General features: G+C 41.3%; 2 long non-coding RNA genes across 2 annotated transcripts in view; one reads left to right on the top strand and one right to left on the bottom strand.

Moving 5' to 3' along the window:
- LOC132383588 (uncharacterized) overlaps positions 1–18,603 on the top strand; it is a 44,403-nt gene extending 25,800 nt beyond the window's left edge. The window contains exon 3 of the long non-coding RNA XR_009508733.1: positions 18,493–18,603. This is a non-coding gene — a long non-coding RNA (uncharacterized LOC132383588). The remainder of the gene's footprint in view (positions 1–18,492) is intronic.
- Positions 1–19,901, bottom strand: part of LOC132383589 (uncharacterized) — a 42,104-nt gene extending 22,203 nt beyond the window's left edge. The window contains exon 1 of the long non-coding RNA XR_009508734.1: positions 19,779–19,901. This is a non-coding gene — a long non-coding RNA (uncharacterized LOC132383589). The remainder of the gene's footprint in view (positions 1–19,778) is intronic.
- Between the last annotated feature and the right edge of the window lie 16 nt (positions 19,902–19,917).

Raw genomic sequence — 19,917 nt, 5'->3', positions numbered from 1 at the left:
AATTAATCATTGAACTGCAGAGAAAATAACAAAAAAAGTCTAATTTAAGAATTAAAGAATCATATCCAACAACCCACATCTGCTACCTGGTCTGCTGAGTGTTTCCACCATGTACGGTGACTGCAGATTGTAGGCTGTCCACTGATCTACTTTGATTTGGACTATGTTGCTCAAGAACTTGACTGTCTGCCTGCCTCCTGGACTCAACACCAAGTCTGCAGTTTGAGCCCAGAGACCCAGAGCTCAAAGTTCAACCAGTCAGGAGTTGATGTCTGTGACAAACCCTCCAACTTGTTTGAGGTCACCAACCTGGATTGAAAAGGTAACTGCAGCAAAGCAGTTTGATATTATCAGTTTACTTAATTTTAAATATTTTAATTAATTCCTATCATTTAATTAAATTTCAAGTAAATGTTATTTTAATGATTTTATTTTTTATTACATAATTTTTTTCAAACTTAAAAAACTTTGATTATAGAGATATAGAGTGGATTAGGCCCTTCTGGCCCATAACCCTGATTTAATTCTAGCCTATTCACGAGACAATTTACAATGACCAATTAACCTACCTGGTATATCTTTGGCCTGTGGGGGGAAACCGGACCATCTGGAGAAAACCCACACATTCCACAGGGAGGATGTACAGAAACTCCTTACAGAGGATGCTGGGATTGAACTGCAGATTGAGATACCCCGAGCTGTAATAGTGTCGTGTTAATCACTACATTACCATGGTGCTGATGTATGATGACCAGGTAACATCAGCCTGGATGCTCCTTCATCACTTTGAGCAAGCACAGGACAGGAGTTCGTATATGCTGGAATGGATTTTACACTATTTTCAAAGAGGTTTTAAGACCATAAGATATAGGAGGAGAATTAGGCCAATTGGCCCATCGAGTTTTCTCCACCATTTCATCTTGGCTGATTCATTTCCCTTTCAGCTCCAAACTTCTGCCACCTTTCCCTATCCCTTCATGCCCTGACTAATCAAGAATCTATCAACCTCTGCCTTAAGTATACCAAATGACTTGGCCTCTACAGCTACCTGTAGATTCTTCACTCTCTGGCTAAAGAAATTCATCCTAATCTCTGTTCTAAAAGGATGTCTCTCTATTTTGAGGTGGTGTCCTCTAGTCTTAGACTCTTCCAACATGGGAAATATCTTCTCCACATCCACTCTATCAAGACTTTTTAATATTCGATGGATTTCAATGAGTATCATCCCTATGAATTCCAGTGAGTAGAGGCCCAGAGCCATCAAAACATTCCTCATATGATAAGCCTTTCAATCCCGTAATCACTTTTGTGAACATCCTTTGAAGATTCTCCAGTGTCAGCACATCCTTTCTTAGATAAGAGGCCCAAAACTGCTCACAATACTGCACTGGTGCTTTATAAAGCCTCAACATTACATCCTTGCTTTTATATTTCAGTCCTCTTGAAATGAATGCTAACCTCACATTTGCCTTCCTCATCACCGATTCAACCTGCAAAATAACCTTTAGGGAATCCTGTACGAAGACTCCCAAGTCCCTCTGCACTTCAGATTTTTGAATTTTCTCTCCATTTAGAAAGTAGACTGACCATTTTCATTTCATCTACCAAAGTGCATGACTACACACTTCCCAACATTGTATTCCATCTGCCACCTCTTTGCCCATTCTCCTCATCTGTCTATTTTGGATTGTTTCCTTTGGCTAGCTGGTAACCTCTTACCATGAAAGAACTTGGAATAGAGTTTCTTTGTTGACAGTCAGGCATTGGATAGGAAAATTTAATTACCAGTCCATTAGATGCGATAGTCCGTAATTAGGGCCTTAGGCCCTGGAATATTGGATTGGGAAAGAATAATAACTTTGGTGCACGGTATCCTGCCAGTGGATTGGGAAGATTTTGCGGAAACAGTGTTGGTGATATCTTTTCTAACTATAACATTTGCCTCTCTCAGGGATGTGGTCCAGGTATTTGCCAGGATGGAGTTGAGTTTTTCCAATGACATTTCCATTATTTTTAGGGTTAGGATGTTCCTCTGATAACCATAGTATGTTGGTTCTGCATTGAAGTGAGTCAGAACACCATGAAACTTCCAGTTGCCCCACGAAGGGAGATGCTATGATATCAGATTAATTTGTTTTCAATGCCAAGGTTGAAGGCTCAACGCTGGAAGATGAAGTGCTTCTACCCAGTTTGTTCAGAAAGTGACCTGATTAGCTGAGCTGTCCACTCTCTACCAGTGTGTGTTGTTCTGGTGGTGGTGGAGGTGCAATGTCTTTGTCAATACAACTGAATTCCCTGAATGTTTTAGTGGAGTGACATTCAGTTCATAAACTGAAGATCCTAAAGTTCATATTTCAGAGTGGAGATTGGATTTATTTTAACTGGGGATGGGCACTGGAGTGACAGTGAGGTCCCCAATCCAGTAACTAAAGTTCCAAATCAACTGGAGACCAGGCTCCTCTACAGCTCTTAAACAAAAGAGGATATTCACACTCATCTATTGAGATGTTCCCACAACCAATGATCTCGCTTTAAGGACTCTGTATTTTGTTATTTGATGCTCTCGTTATTTTTTGCTATTTATTTATATTTGCATTTGCAGTTTGTTGCCTTCTGCACTCTGGTGGATCCTGCTTATACATGCGATTCTATAGATTTGCTGAGTATGCCCACAGGACCAACAATCTCAGCGTTGTATGTGGTGACATGTATGTACTCCGATAATAAATTTTACTTTGAGCGTTTGACATTAACAACATGTTCATGTGTGCCATAATATTGTAGCGATGTGCTACACACAGCGCTGAAATAACGACACGCAGTCAGTAAATCGTTCCGAGAGTAGTTCATTCAAACTTCGCGGCGCTGGCCTTTGATCCCCAGCACCCGCCCTCCCCGGGCGGAAATGACGCCAGAGGCGCGTTACCGACGTCTCCCCGCGCGCGCTGGCCGTTTGAGCCGGTTCGCCTGCGCAGAAAGTGGGTCGCCCGCTATGTGTGTGTTTAATTACCTCGGGTTACCCATACCCCTCTGTTTTTCTAAGCTCCATCTACCTATCCCGGAGTCTCATAAAAGACACTCACCACTCTGCGTAAGAAACTTAACCCCTACATCTCCTCTGTACCTACTTCCCAGCACCTGAAAGCTGTGTCCTCTCATGTTAGTCATTTCAGCCCTGGGAAAAAGCCTCTGTCTAACCACACAATCAATGCCTTGCATCATCTTATACCTCTATCAGGTCACCTCTCATCCTCCATCGCTCCAAGGAGAAAAGGCCAAGTTCACTCAACCTATTCTCATAAGACGTTCCCCAATCCAGGCAACATCCTTGTAAATCTTCTCTGAACCCTTTCTGTAGTTTCCACATCCTAGGTAAGGTGACCAGAACTGCAGAACTGAGCACAATACTCTTAAGTGGGATCTGACCAGGGTCCTATATAGCTGTAACATTAACTCTCGGCTCTTGAACTCAATCCCATGGTTGATGAAGGCCAATAAATACACTGTATGCTTTCTTAACCACAGAGTCAACCTGCTCAGCAACTTTGAGTGTCCTATGGACTTGGACCCCAAGATCTCTCTGATTCTCCACACTGATGGGACTGAAGGCTGACAAATCCCCAGGTCCAGATGGTCTGCATCCTAGGGTACTAAAGGAGGTGGCCCTGGAAATTGTGGATGCATTGGTAATAATTTTCCAATGTTCCTTAGATTCAGGATCAGTTCCTGAGGATTTGAGAATGGCTAATGTTATCCCACTTTTTAAGAAAGGAGGGAGGGAGAAAACCGAGAACTATCGACCTGTCAGCCTGGCATCGGTGGTGGGGAAGATGCAAGAGTCCATTATTAAGGATGAAATAGTGGCATATCTAGATAGCAGTGATAGGATTGGGCCGAGCCAGCATGGATTTACCATGGGTAAATCATGCTTGACTAATCTGTTGGAGTTTTTCGAGGATGTAACCAGGAAGTTAGAAGGGGGAGATCCAGTGGATGTAGAGTACCTTGATTTTCAGAAGGCATTTGATAGGAGATTAGTGGGTAAAATCAAAACTCAGGGCATCGGGGGGAAGACATTGACATGGATAGAAAACTGGTTGGCAGATAGAAAGCAAAGGGTAGCGGTGAATGGGTGTTTCTCGGAATGGCAGGTGGTGACTAGTGGGGTGCCACAGTGCTCGGTATTGGGACCACAGCTGTTTACAATTTACGTCAACGATTTAGATGAAGGCATTGAGAATAACATCAACAAATTTGCTGATGATACTAAGCTGGGTGGCAGTGTGACATGTGATGAGGATGTCAGGAGAATTCAGGGTGACTTTGATAGACTGGGTGAGTGGGCAGATACTTGGCAGATGACGTTTAATGTGAATAAGTGTGAGGTTATCCACTTTGTGAGTAAGAACAGGAAGGCAGATTATTATCTGAACGGTGTAGAGTTAGGTAAGGGAGAAATACAAAGAGATCTAGGAGTCCTTGTTCATCAGTCACTGAAGGTGAATGAGCAAGTGCAGCTGGCAGTGAAGAAGGCTAATGGAATGTTGGCCTTTATTACAATGGGAATTGAGTACAAGAGCAAGGAAATCCTTTTGCATTTGTACAGAGCCCTGGTGAGACCACACCTGGAGTATTGTGTACAGTTTTGCTCTACAGGGTTAAGGAAGTTCATCCTGGCTGTAGAGGAAGTGCAGCGTAGATTCACGAGGTTAATTCCTGGGATGTCTGGACTGTCTTACACAGAGAGGTTAGAGAGACTGGGCTTGTACACGCTGGAATTAAGGAGATTGAGAGGGGATCTGATTGAAACATATAAGATTATTAAGGGATTGGACAAGATAGAGGCAGGAAATATGCTCCAGATGCTGGGAGAGTCCAGTGCCAGAGAGCATTGTTTGAGAATAAGGGGTAGGTCACTTAGGACAGAGTTAAGGAAAAACTTCTTCTCCCAGAGAGTTGTGGGGGTCTGGAATGCACTGCCTCGGAAGGTAGTGGAGGCCAATTCTCTGGATGCTTTCAAGAAGGAGCTAGATAGGTATCTTATGGATAGGGGAATCAAGGGATATGGGGACAAGGCAGGAACAGGGTATTGAAAATAGATGATCAGCCATGATCTCAAAATGGCGGTGCAGGCTCGAAGGACCGAATGGTCTACTTCTGCACCTATTGTCTATTAATACTATATTCTGCCATCATATTTGACCTACCAAAATGAACCACCTCACACTTTTCTGTGTTGAACTCCATCTTCTACTTCTCAATCCAGTTTTGCATCCTATCAATGCCCTGAACCTCTGACAGCCCTCCACACTATCTACAACACCCCCAACCTTTGTGTCATCAGCAAATTTACTAACCCATCCCTCCACTTCCTCATTCAGGTCATTTATAAAAATCATGAAGAGAAGTGGTCCCAGAACAGATCCCTGAGGCACACCACTGGTCACCTCCATGCAGAATATGACCTATCGACAACCACACTTTGCCTTCTGTATGCAAGCTAATTCTGGATCCACAAAGCAAGGTCCCCTTGGATCCCATGCCTCCTTACTTTCTCAATAAGCCTTGCATGGGGTACCTTATCAAATGCCTTGCTGAAAAGCATATACACCACATGTACGGCTCTACCTTCATCAATGTGTTTAGTCACATCCTCAAAAAATTCAGTCAGGTTTATAAGGCACAACCTACCTTTGACAAAGCCATGCTGACTATTCCTAATCATATTATACTTCTCCAAATGTTCACAAACCCTGCCTCTCAGGTTCTTCTCCATCAATTTACCAGCCACTGAAGTAAGACTCACTGGTCAATAATTTCCTGGGCTATCTCTACTCTCTTTCTTGAATAAGTGAACAACATCTGCAACCCTCCAATCCTCCAGAACTCTTCCTGTTCCCATTGATGATGCAAAGATCATTACCAGGGGCTCTGCTTTCCCCTCACTCACCTCCCGCAGTAGCCTGGGGTGTATCTTGTCCAGTCCCAGAGACTTATCCAACTTGATGCTTTCCAAAAGCTCCAGCACATCCTCTTTCTTAATGTCTATATGCTCAGGCTTTTCAGTCCACTGTAAGTCATCCCTACAATTGCCAAGGTCCTTTTCTGTAGTGAATACTGAAGCTACCTCCTCTGGTTCCATACACACTTTTCCACTGTCACACTTGATTGGTCCTATTCTCTCACGTCTTATCCTCTTGCTGTTCACATACTTGTAGAATGCCTTGGGGCTTTGTTTAATCCTGCTCGCTAAGGCCTTCTCCAGGCCCCTTCTGGCTCTCCTAATTTCATTTTTAAACTCCTTCCTATCAGCCTTATAATTTTCTAGATCTCTATCATTACCTAGTTTTTAGAACCTTTCGTAAGCTTTGCTTTTCTTCTTGACTAGATTTTCAACTGCCTTTGTACATTACAGTTCCTGTACCCTACCATCCTTTCCCTGTCTCATTGGAACGTACCTGTGCAGAACGCCACCCAAATACTCCCTGAACATTTGCCACATTTCTGCCGTGTATTTCCCAGAAAACATCTGTTTCTAATTTATGCTTCCAAGTTTCTGCCTGATAGCTTCATATTTTCCCTTACTCCAATTAAATGCTTTTCTAAATTGTCTGTTCCTATCCCTCTCCAATGCTATGGTAAAGGAGATAGTATTGTGTTCACTATCTCCAAAATTCTCTCTCACTGAGAGATCCAACACCTGACCAGGTTCATTTCTCAATACCAAATCAAGTACAGTCTCTCCTCTTGAAGGGTTATCTACAGACTGTGTCAGGAAACCTTCCAGAACACACCTAACAAACTCCACTCCATCTAAACAACTTGCTCTAGGGAGATGCCAACAATATTGGGGAAATTAAAATCTCTCATCACAGCAACCCTGTTATTACTGCACCATTCCAGAATCTGTCTCCCTATCTGCTCCTTGATGTCACTGTTACTGTTGGGTGGTCTATAAAAAACAACCGGTAGAGTTATTAACCCTTTCCTGTTTTTAACTTACACCCAATGAGACTCAGTAGATAATCCCTCCATGACTTCTTCCTTTTCTGCAGTTGTGACACTATCTCTGATCAGCAGTGCCACTCCCTCGCGTCTTTTGCTTCCCTCCCTGTCCTTTCTGAAACATCTAAAGCCTGGCAATCTAAGTAACCATTCCTGCCCCTGAGCCAGCCAAGTCCCAACATCATAGCTCCAAGTATTGATCCATGCTCTAAGCTCATCTGCTTTGTTCATGATCTCATTTTTTGTTGATATCACTTAAGTTATATACAGTGGGGGAAATCAAGGACAACATTCCATTGTGGTATTGAAGGTGCACTCAACTGCACTGTTTATCTTTTATGTTCAGATGATGACTGCTCTCTGAGTTAGTCCTCATTTACTGAGTCTATAACACTCATTTGAAGAAAGTGCGAGAGTTACCCAGTTTCCTGGATATTATTTAATGAATATTACCAGAACAGATCACTTGATCATTATCAACCTGATAATAAACCTGATTCTGTTTCTAAATAAATGCAAATCTATCTTTTTCTTGGCTAAATTCAAATATTTTTGGTGTCAGAAATTGATTTAGAAACTGAAAAGCAGCCTGTTATAGAGGGAATGTGTCAAGTTGGATTAATGATCAATACAAGCTCTCTGTTTACCTCTTCTCTCCCTGTGAACCCTCTGCTTCTCCAATCATACTTCTTGTCACACATTTTACTCTTGTGACCTTGTGCCATGAAGACCAACAATGTAAGTGCAAACTCTTTGTGTTTTTGGAAAAAACAAAGACAAATGGAAATGCAGCCAGTGGGCTGGGATTTTACTTGCCTTGCAGAGGAATGAGTTTGTAAGGAGAACAAGGAGATCCACAAAAACACACACAAAATGCTGAAGGAAATATGGAGGTCAGGCAGTATCTATGGAAATTAATAAGCAGTCAACATTTCAGGCCAAGACCCTTCCTCAGGACTCCATAATTTTTAATCGCCAGGAAGTACTGTTCTTTTGGGTAGGTGGGAAGTAGGGAGGAAGGTGTGTGGCAAGTACAAGAAAGTGGACCTGTCAGCATTTATTTAAAATTAATGCAGAGTTATTAAGGGAATTTTTTGTACAGTGCCAAACATGTGGTGCAACAGTTTATATTCTAATTCCTCATTTCCTCCTTGGCTCTCTTGGATGGATGCTTTGTAAGTTCAAAATAATTGTCCCAGGATAAGCTTCGGTGGCTATGCTTTGTGTTGGGTTTGTCAGTGAATACCAGTGTGCTATTGTGTTTATGCATGGGAAGGGAAATTACACCCACACGAATTTCTGCTCCTTATCTATGATTTCTGCACAGGTACTTCCTGTCTCAGTTCAATAGGCCAAGAACTTTGACTTTAGGTACACTGCATATGGAAATTGCATGCTCTTTCTGTGCCCACACTAGTTTTGACCGGGTGCTTAATGTCCACCAGCATTCCTGGTAGGTCAGTTCTCCATAACTTGCCATTTATTGTCGAAAAGTAGCAAAAAAAATCAAAGTGGAGATCAATGTGATTGTATCCGGTTTACAGATTGTGAAATTCTAAACTCCAAAAAAAACTTTAACCCCTAGCCAATATAGACAGCCCGAGTCCTCTCACTAACGGGAGATTGTACTGTAACTATCCAGTCTTTGGGATGAAGGGGGTATCCAGAGGGATATCACCTCTAGTGAAGGGGCTCGCATGCCCATTCCAGAGCAGCTCACTTGCTTTTGGTCCCCGCCGGACTCATAGCTCTCACCTGTGACTCCAAGTAGCTGTTTGCATGTGACAGTGGCCACAGCCCAGTACACTGCTTCAACAGGTGGGCTAAACCAGGCGAGGGTAGCCAGTGGCCTCACCCCCCAGTGAGTTAGGGACATGTCTGTTCAGCATGTGAAGTCAGCTCTGGCAGACAGGGCGGATGAGATCTACAGAGAGATCCAATGGCCCGAATGGTGGTTCCGAATGCTACGTGGAGAGCAAAGGGCATGGTGAAATACAGAAGAAGCCACGGTCATCCACTGCATCCGAGGAAGACACCCGTCTGTGACGTTTATTCGTGCAACTGGGCTTGGAATTCTGAGATCGAGAGAGTGGACCTGCCCAAGTGCAATGACTTTTCCACTTTAAAAACTCTCCCACACAGGTCTCCTGTCATCGTCGGATACAACGGACAACCACTCTAAAGACTAGCTTACTTCCCTGTTTAATCTCCAGTGAGTTTTAGCAGCCAATACTACTATTTGAGTGGTGGGTCCCCCTCCCTACCAAGCAGAAGATACTTCCAGCTATCAAAGTAGTTTTATAACACAGTTTATTTATTTCCAATGCTACACATTTGAATCCAAACAAGACTCTTAAAAAACATTTAAAACTCACAGAGGATCTCTATCTTAAACAATTACAAATTACAAAACATTTCTAAAACACAAGGTTAATGCACAAAGCACAAAGGATTTACGAAACACAGGTACAATTCCTATCCGTCACCGAAACTGAAAACAAAGGAATGGATTCTAGTTCACCCCATGTTGCTCTTGTGATTCGTGGTGTTCCTTACCCCATTCCTGAGAAGCCTGAACCCTCATCTCCATTTAGACAGTTTCTTGTCACTTGGGTGACTTCACACCTATATAATATTTCTTCAGATAACCTTTTTACACAAATGGTCTAAAACCCGTTTGGAGACACAGATGCCAGCTAGACACAATTAATATTTTGAAGTTATCTTCCTGAGGACACAAAAATACCAATTTATTAAAAGACCAGTTAATGATGTGCTAAGTGATTTGTTTGCATCTGGTCTGCAAGCTTATATAACCATATTAACAATTACAGCACGGAAACAGGCCATCTCGGCCCTTCTAGTCCATGCGGAATGCTTACTCTCACCCAGTCCCACCTACCTATAATCAGCCCATAACCCTCCATTCCTTTCCTGTCCATATACCTATCCAATTTTTAAAAAATGATAAAATGACAAAATCATGACAAAATGACAAAAGGCCTTTGACAAGGTTCCGCACGGAAGGTTAGTTAGGAAGGTTCAATCGTTAGGTATTAATATTGAAGTAGTAAAATGGATTCAACAGTGGCTGGATGGGAGATGCCAGAGAGTAGTGGTGGATAACTGTTTGTCAGGTTGGAGGCTGGTGTGCCTCAAGGATCTGTACTGGGTCCAGTGTTGTTTGTCATATACATTAATGATCTGGATGATGGGGTGGTAAATTGGATTAGTAAGTATGCAGATGATACTAAGATAGTTGGCGTTGTGGATAATAAAGTAGGTTTTCAAAGTTTGCAGAGAGATTTAGGCCAGTTAGAAGAGTGGGCTGAACAATGGCAGATGGAGTTTAATGCTGATAAGTGTGAGGTGCTACATTTTGGTAGGAATAATCCAAATAGGACATACATGATAAATGGCAGGGCATTGAAGAATGCAGTAGAACAGAGTGATCTAGGTATAATGGTGCAAAATAGTTCCCTGAAGGTGGAATCTCATGTGGATAGGGTGGTGAAGAAAGCTTTTGGTATGTTGGCCTTTATAAATCAGAGGGTGGTGAAGAAAGCTTTTGGTACGCTGGCCTTTATAAATCAGAGCATTGAGTATAGGAGTTGGGATGTAATGTTAAAATTGTACAAGGCATTGGTAAGGCCAAATTTGGAGTATTGTGTACAGTTCTGGTCACCGAATTATAGGAAAGATGTCAACAAAATAGAGAGAGTACAGAGAAGATTTACTAGAATGTTACCCGGGTTTCAGCACCTAAGTTTACAGGGAAAGATTGAACAAGTTAGGTCTTTATTCTTTGGAGCGTAGAGAGTTTAGTGGGGATTTGATAGAGGTATTTAAGATTATGAGGGGGATAGATAGAGTTGATGTGGATAGGCTTTTTCCATTGAGAGTAGGAGAGATTCAAACAAGAGGACATGATTTGAGAGTTAGGGGGCAAAAGTTTAAGGGTAACACGAGGGGGAATTTCTTTACTCAGAGAGTGGTAGCTATGTGGAACGAGCTTCCAGTAGAAGTGGTAGAGGCAGGTTCAGTATTGTCATTTAAAGTAAAATTGGATAGGTATATGGACATTAAAGGAATGGAGGGTTATGGGCCGAGTGAGGGTCAGTGGGACTAGGTGAGAGTAAGCATTCAACACGGACTGGAAGGGCCAAGATGGCCTGTTTCTGTGCTGTAATTGTTATATGGTTATACTGTAAAATCAAACCTGCCTCTACCACTTCAAGCGGAAGCTCGTACCATTCAGCTACCACTCTCTGAGTAAAGAAGTTCCCCCTGGTGTTACCTCTAAACTTTTGCCCCTTAACTCTCAACTCGCGCAAACTCTATCTATCCCCCTCATAATTTCAAATACTTCTATCAAGTCCCCCCTCAACTTTCTACGCTCCAAAGAATAGAGACCTAACTTGTTCAACCTTTCTCTGTAGCTTAGGTGCTGAAACCCAAGTTTCTTTGAACTCAGCAACTTAGTCAGTGCTGTCTGTTTTGAAACAAGCCAAGTTTAAAAAAAAACATTGTTTTGTATTGCAACTGATGAGCAGCGATAAACCAGGTGCTGAGACTAACATCCTACTTTCTGCAGACAGTGCATTTGCTATATACAGAGCTTGCTTGCAAAGGTACTCTTTAGCCAGTGTTTTGTTTTAACTTCAAACTGATTACTGCTTACAATTTACTCTGTAAGAACTGGCTTCCATTTATAACCTGAAGGCAAACAAAGGATTATAGTTGGAAGTTTAACTTACACTGTTTGATTTTGCAAGTGGCAGCTGTTGTATTTAGAAAGCGATGCTTGGCAAACACAAGGCCCCTTGGCCCTGGAAGCGAATATCCATTACAATAAAGGGAGGTGGGTTTAAACCAAAACTCCTTTGGGAGTTGGTGTGACCCTCTTTATTGCAATGCATTAGTAATGAACAGTCATAGGACCTTCAGCATAGTTTGAATGTAAGTTATTCCATGTCAGCTTTTATTGAAGTGTAGAGGATTTCTAATCAGTGTCCTAGTCAATCCAAATGATAGTCAAAGTTTAAAGTAATTTATTATCAAAATATGTTATGTGTCATCATATACTACCTTGAGTTCACTTTCTTGCAGGCATTCACAGTAGAACAAAGAAATACAGTAGAATTAATGAAAAAAAACTACACACAAAGATTGGCAAACAAACAATGTGCAAGAGAAGACAATCTGCAAATAATAAATAAATGGATAGTACTGACACAATCCTTACAGAGAACACTGGGATTGAAATAACCTATCTTAGAATAGTTCTTCAAATTGAACTTTCGGAGCAGAATCAAGGCATAAATATTCAAACTCTGTGAAGTTAACCAGGACCGACAAGTGGTTTTATTTGATATCATACAATTGCACCAGTTAGGAGTCGTTTGGATAGGTAGATAGACTTGAGATGAGCGGAGGTGAGACAAGACTCGAGTCGGGGCCCTGACCTGCCCTGAGAGTGAGAAACGACCCTGTGTTTGGACAGTTTAATTACTGGACCAGATTGAACAGGTCAGGTTGTCAGGACTCGAGGCAAGGAACTGGCAGTTCTGCTTGCTGCTCTGTAAGGTTTACTCAACTCTGCATTGAACGGAGGCCTGCTCTGGCTGTAGTGATGCCTGGCTTCATGTCTGTGGACTTCAGTTCTGAATGCTATTTGCTTACTTTTATTGTTTGCATGATTTGCTTTTTTCTCTGCATATCGTACTTATAACTGTCTTTTTTAATGGGTTCTTTAGTGCTTCTTCTTTTGTGGCTCCATGTAAGGAGACGAATCTCAAGGTTGTACAATGTATACATTATTTGATAATAAATATATTTGAACTTTGAAATTTGAGACTGAAAAGACAAAAGAAAATACTCGCCCCAAGATGGATATTATCTAAGGGTTTTCAGAAAATGCTTTGAGCCAGACAAGATGATGGATGGCATTCTCTCCCAAAATTCAACACTCCGGGCAGTACAAGTGGACTGGGTGTCTCATTGAAATTGCTTTACCATCCCTCAGGATCACAGCTCTTCCTGTACTTCATAACTATCTCCGTATCCCTTGAGGTTCAGTTTACTTTTAATTTTGAACTTTTAATAACAATAAATAAACAACAAAAATCCGGAACATAAGTTGTAGTGCCCTTAAAAGTGAGTTCATAGGTTCAAAGTTCAAATTAAATTTTATTATCAAAGTACATATATGTCACCATATACAACCCTGAGATTCATTTTCTTGTGGGCATACTCAACAAACCTATAGAACTATAACAGAATCAATGAAAGATCACCCAACTAGGGTTTTCAACCTGAGTGCAGAAGACAACAAACTGTGCAATACAAAAAGAAGAAACAATAACAATAAATAAATAAGCAAAAAATATCAAGAACATGTGATGAAAAGGCCTTGAAAGTGAGTCCATTGGTTGCGGGAACATTTCAGTGATGGGGCAAGAAGTTATCCCCTCTGGTTCAAGAGTCTGATGTTTGAGATGTAGTAACAGTTTCGGAACCTGGTGGTGTGAGTCCTGAGGCTCCTGTACCTCCTTCCTGATGACAGCAGTTGGAAGAGAACACGTCCTGGAGGGTTGGGGTCCCTGATGTTGGAGGCCGCTTTCCTGTGACAGCATTCCACATAAATGTGCTTAATGGTGGGGAGAGCTTTACCTGTGAAGTACTGAGCCATATCCACAACTTTTCGTAGGATTTTTCTGTTTAAGGGCATTGATGCTTCCATTCCAGGTTGTAATGCAGCCAGTCAATATATTCTCCACTACACTTCTATAGAAGCCTATCAAAGTTTTAGATGTCACGCTGATTGTCCACAAACTCCTAAGAAAGTAGAAGCGCTGACATGGTGTCTTTGTAATTACACTTACATTATGGAATTAATTCAGTGTTGTATTATTTTATGGATAAATTAAAACCATGGCCAGCATCTGTAAGAGGTTTGTGTCTTGTGTTATGGCTCTGGGTTCATATTTGTTAAGATAATAATTGAAATTGAAAGAACACTTATTGCAACAACACCAGATGGCAGTGTTTTGCTGCTGAAAATATGCAGAGGGAAATATGGAATCCCACCATGGCTCCTCCATCTTAGTTACTTAATTAAAAATATTAATCTGCTTAATCCCCAACAAATCTGTTGCATTTTAGACTTGATAGTGATATTTCAGGATAGATGTGCTAGCAGGCATAATGTGAGGGTGTGTTTGATCTCCTTTCTGCGTACCATGGCAGCAATATCACCAAATTATATTACAGCTACTATTGCAGAAATGGGCCACAAAATAGAATTTAAACAGTAGACCCAAAGGAGAGGGGAAAATGTCTTAAGATCTTGTTAAAGAATCGATTTTTATGGATGAGTAGGAAGGGTTTTGCAAGATCAACCTAGAAAAAATTCTGTCCATTCAATACCAACAGCGGGCAAACAGAAGGAAGAAGCATTGTGTGTGTCAGGAGCAGAGAATTACAGGACTGTTAGGATCAAATTGCACAGAACTCTGGAATGAACTAGATTACATTAAATAGGCCCGAGGGACTTTGAGCAGAGAAGATGTGGGATAGTTCATCCAGTTAAGGTATTAAAGATAATTAAAGGTTGGATAAATTATCTCTGCAGGTGGAAATCCCACAACAAAAGTTGAAACATAGGAGTAATTTCAGGGTGACCTCAGACAGCTATTCTTCTCAAAATCTGGAGTCGCCCAGCTAACATCTGAAACTAATTCATGACTTTTTGTTGGGTAGAATCCCAGAATGAGGGCATGCAAGTGGTGTCGAAATGGATTTGACTAACTAGAGATTCGGTAGGTAAGTGGAGTCAACTCTTTTGGCTCCTGTGTTCATAACAAAAGAGTTCATTTCTGGGCAGTGACGGGACGTGAAGTCCTAGAATCGGAGAGAGTTCAATGGGATGGCTGAAAGGGGTGGTGCTTGTTGAGTGTGTGAATTTAAATAGTCTTCCTCATCTTTGGGAGGCTTGACATTCGAGATTGTTTAATGTTGCTTCCTGTACACCAGGGTAAGGAGAACAAAATTATTGCTACTCTGGATCCAATGCACCACATACAGAAAAACACAAAAGATAAAGGACACAATGATAACAAAAACACACAATAAGGTAGCTTATATACATAGATTGATTTTATAAAGTGATGCTAGGCTGTACATAAGGTAACTCGCAGGAAATAATAAAATAGTGGTGGAGTTAATGGGGAAAGTAACTGATTTTGAGTCTGGTGGACCTAGGATACATGCTGCACGGCCTCCTCCCTGATGGGAGTGGGGTGAACAGCCTATGAACAAGGTGGGAGGGATCCTCCATGATATTACTGGCCCTCTGTTTGTAGAGCCCTTAGCATTGCCACTAGTTTTTTCCAACTGTCCAACAATCGTAACAACCGTAGCATTAGGACAAGAACTGTTAGGATGGGAAACAGCTTCCTCCCTCCGGCCCCGAGAGTACTGAACTCCTTACCTCCATCCAGGTCTCATCAGATATTATAATATTTACTTTTTAACTTCTTTACAAATGCATCTGATGCTAAATGCCAATCTTCTGGAATATAGATTTTGTTATTTATTAATTTATTTGTGGTATTACTTTATGTGTTGTGCGTAAGTTATATGTACTGTGTTGTGCACCTTGGTCAGGACAAAAGTTGTTTTGTTTGGCAGGATACATATGAATGGTTGAATAACAATAAACTTGAACTTGAATTTGAACTTGAGCTTGACTTGAATATTAAATAAGGACATGTGTAAATACTGCATCAGCTCTAGAAAACAGGGTAATGCTTATAACAATATTCAGCTCACTAACGTATCTATGGGATCCAAACGCTACCCTTTTCAGTCCTCAAAAATTTAATTCAGTCCACCAATCCAACAACTTTTGAATAAATTAATTTGCTGAATTAGTAAAGCATTCCTTACAAAGTCATGAAAAATCCATGAGAAAAAGACCTAGAGGGGATTTGTCAAAGAGATGGACTTTCAAAGTGTTGTTGGGGAAGTAAAGGTGTGACAACAGGGTCTTAGGAAAGGAATATTAACGAGGCAGCTATCATTATGCTACTGATGGTACAACAAAGGAAAATTAAATATATAGGTGAGAGTCAGTAGATGCACTCAATGTATGTTTGTGGTCTTCTGATGCGGTAATCCATCCACTTTAAGGTTCAACATACATTCAGAGATGCTCTTCTGTACACTACTGTTGTAACCCATGGTTATTTGAGTCACTGTCATCTTCCTGTCAGCTTGAACCAGTCTGAGCATTCTCTTCTGAGCTCTCTCATTAATAAGGTGTTTTCACCCACAGAACTGCCACTAACTGGATTTTTTTTTGTTTTTCCACAGCATTCTCTGTAAACTTAAAAGACTGTTGTGCATGAAAATCTCAGATCAGTAATTTCTGAGTTACTCAAACCACCCTGTTTGGCACCAACAATCATTTCATGATCAAAGTTGCATTTCTTCCCCATTGTGATGTTTGTTCCAAACAACTGAACCTCTTAATCATGTCTGCATGCTTTTATGCATCGAGTTGCTGCCACTGCTTTGGTTAGACCATCCTTGTAGTACTGTGAGCAGTTCTAGGCCTCTTAACTAAGAAAGGATGTGCTGGCACTGGAGAGGGTCCAGAGGAGGTTCATGAGAACGATCCCGGGAATAAAAGGGTTAACATATGAGGAGCATTTGATGACTCTGAGAATGTACTTGATGGAGTTTAGAAGAATGAGTGGATAGAGTCATAGAAAACCTACAGCACAAATCAGGCCCATTGGCCCACAAAGTTGTACCAAACATGTCCCTACCTCAGAAATTACTAGGCTTACGCATAGCCAGAAATTTTTCTAAGCTCCATGTACCTATCCAAAAGTCTCTTAAAAGACCATATCATATCCGCCTCCACCACCGTTACCGGTAGCCCATTCCACGCACTCACCACTCTTTGAGTAAAAAACTTACCACTGACATCACCTCCGTACCTACTCCCCAGCACCTTAAACCTGTGTCCTCTTGTGGCAACTATTTCAGCCCTGGGAAAAGCCTCTGACTATCCACACGATCAATCCCTCTCATCATCTTGCACACCTCTATCAGGTCACCTCTCATCCTCTGTCACTCCAAGGAGTGAAAGCCAAGTTCACTCAACCTATTCTCATAAGGCATGCTCCCCAATCCAGGCAACATCCTTGTAAATCTCCTTTGCACCCTTTCTATGGCTTACACATCCTTCCTATAGTGAGGTGACCAGAACTGAGCACAGTACCCCAAGTGGGGTCTGACCAGGGTCCGATATCGCTGCAACATTACCTCTCGGCTCCTAAATTCAATTCCATGATTGATGAAGACCAATACACCATATGCCTTCTTACCCACAGCGTCAACCTGTGCAGCTGCTTTGAGCGTCCTATGGACTTGGACCCCAAAATCCCTCTGATCTTCCACACTGCCAAGAGTCATACCATTAATACTATATTCTGCCATCATATTTGAATGATGATCTCAATGAAACCATCAAATATTGAAAGGCCTCAGGTTGAGTGGCTGTGGAGAGGATGTTTCCTACAGTGGGGAAATCTAGAACCAGAGGGCACAGCCTCTGAATACAAGAAGATCCCTTTTAGACAGAGATGAGGAGGAAATTTCTTTAGCTATATAAGTCGGTGACCTGTGGAGGCCAAGTTATTGGGTATATTTAAATTGGAGGTTGATAGGTTCTCGATTAGTAAGGGTGTCAAAGGTTACAGTAAGACAGGAAAATGGGTTGATAGGGATAATAAATCAGCAGACTCGATGGGCTGAGTGGCCTAGTTCTACGGGTCTTATGGTCTACTTCTATAGTCCTGTAAATTCAGTGCAGCCTCACCTATGCACAGACCATCAGTTCCGTATCACTCATGGTATACTGTATATCAGGACAGGTTTAACTGATGAGCAAAGCCTCAATGTAAAAGTGCAGTTAAACCATGTCATTTCATCAGTGATGGCAAGTGGAATACCCCATCAAGTTTGTTGATAAGGCAACAAGTTATCATGCATTTCATAAGCTGTTCTAGTAACCATAGTGGAGAATTTATTTTTCCTTTGTTAATCATGGATTCTACCTTGCCATTATATCACAGGCTCTTTGGCCCATCTAGTCCATGCAACCTGATCTTCTGCCTAGTCCCATAGACCCACACTCAGACCACAGCCCTTCTAACCTCTCTCATCCATGTATTTATACTAACATCTCTTAGATCAGGGGTTCCCAACCTTTTTTATGCCATGGACCAATACCAATAAGCAAGGGGATCATGGACACCAAGACACCCTGTCTTCGATGTAAAAATTGAACCTACATCTATCACTTCCACTGGCAACTCACTCCACACTCAAATCACCCTTGAGTAAAGAAGTTTCTACTAAGACATCTTTTAAATATGTCACCTTTCACCCTAAACCTCTGACCTCTCATTTCAGTCTCAGGAAAAGCCTGTGGTGTGTGATTCAGCAATGCCCAGGATCTGAGGACATCTGAAGTCAGGATCTATCTGCATGTGTCCAGAAACAAATGAAGGCGACAGATATTGGTGAGTTCTCGATAAACAGGAGGATGCTTCTTTTCCTTAACGTGCTGGATTTCACAAAGAATGGTGATGATGTGATGAATGCAGGGAAGATGATAGGTTTTATATGGATATTCTTCAGTCTGACCATGCCAACAATTTGACCAAACTTTAGTTAATAGTCTTAGAGGAAGGATTCACACCACCAGCACTAGTACTCAGCTATGCATACCTGTAAGACTCTGGTTTGAACCATGTATTATGACAGTTATGGATTTAGCCAGATGGTGCAGAAAGAGGGTAAGAGGTTAATTTGTTTTAGAACTTTGTGTGAGAGAGAATTGCTGGTCTCATGGCTCTTTAGTGATTTCAGCAGAGAGCTGTGCTTGCTTGCACACATCGAGGAGAGAATGTGAGCTTATTGATGTCGATGCAGTGTGATCTGCCGTTTTCCAGTATTTTTTCAATTATTTCAGAGTTGTAACATCTGTTCTACCACCCTCGCAGTGTGGATATACAAAACTATGCAGTGAGTTAAACACCTTTTCAAAAAATCACGCGAGACGAAAACTTCCTTCAGGGTTTTTAATGAAATCTTACCTGTGAAACTGCAGAAAGTTACATAAACTCAATACAGAATCGCCACATGCCTGAATATACTAATATTGTTCACTGCAGATTACTACAACATTCATGGACTAAGGCTTTTGGACTATATTTTTTGTATGATTGTAATTTACTGGTATCTTATATGTGCTCGCTATCTGATATGTGCTAAATGTGCCTTGTACTGTGTGCAATTGTTGGTACTGTGTTTTGCACCTTGGTTCCAGAGTAACACTGTTTCGGTAGTCTGTATTCCTGGGTATTCATGTATGGTTGAACGACAATTAAACTTGAACTTGATTATTTTCACAATCGGCATTAACCAAGGTAATACACACATGCAACACTCCATAAATATGCCATGTAAACAACAGTAAGATCATGGCACAACAATATTTAAACAATAGGCAATAAACATAATACTTCCTTCAAAATTTATCTATTAAATGTCTACCGATAGTAACAAACTTAAGATGCATAGGTATTGGTTCAAGGGCAAATAGAGGAGACAGAGATGCATGCTTTCCTACCATGAGCTTCAAAACGATATCCGTACAGGAAATGATATTAAAACAAACAGCTTACAGTACGTACGGGAAGTGATGTTTATACAAAACGATCTGTGCCTCCAGACCTCAGAACATCTGCAGTTCCTTTGATTTTCCACCTGCCATTAATTGGACTCAGCTCACATTTGGAGAATGTCCACTATTAAAGCAAATCAACATGATAT

The sequence above is a fragment of the Hypanus sabinus genome, chromosome 30 (assembly GCF_030144855.1).
Source record: "Hypanus sabinus isolate sHypSab1 chromosome 30, sHypSab1.hap1, whole genome shotgun sequence".
Classification (NCBI taxonomy): Eukaryota; Metazoa; Chordata; class Chondrichthyes; order Myliobatiformes; family Dasyatidae; genus Hypanus; species Hypanus sabinus.
This window is presented reverse-complemented; position numbering and strand designations above follow the sequence as displayed.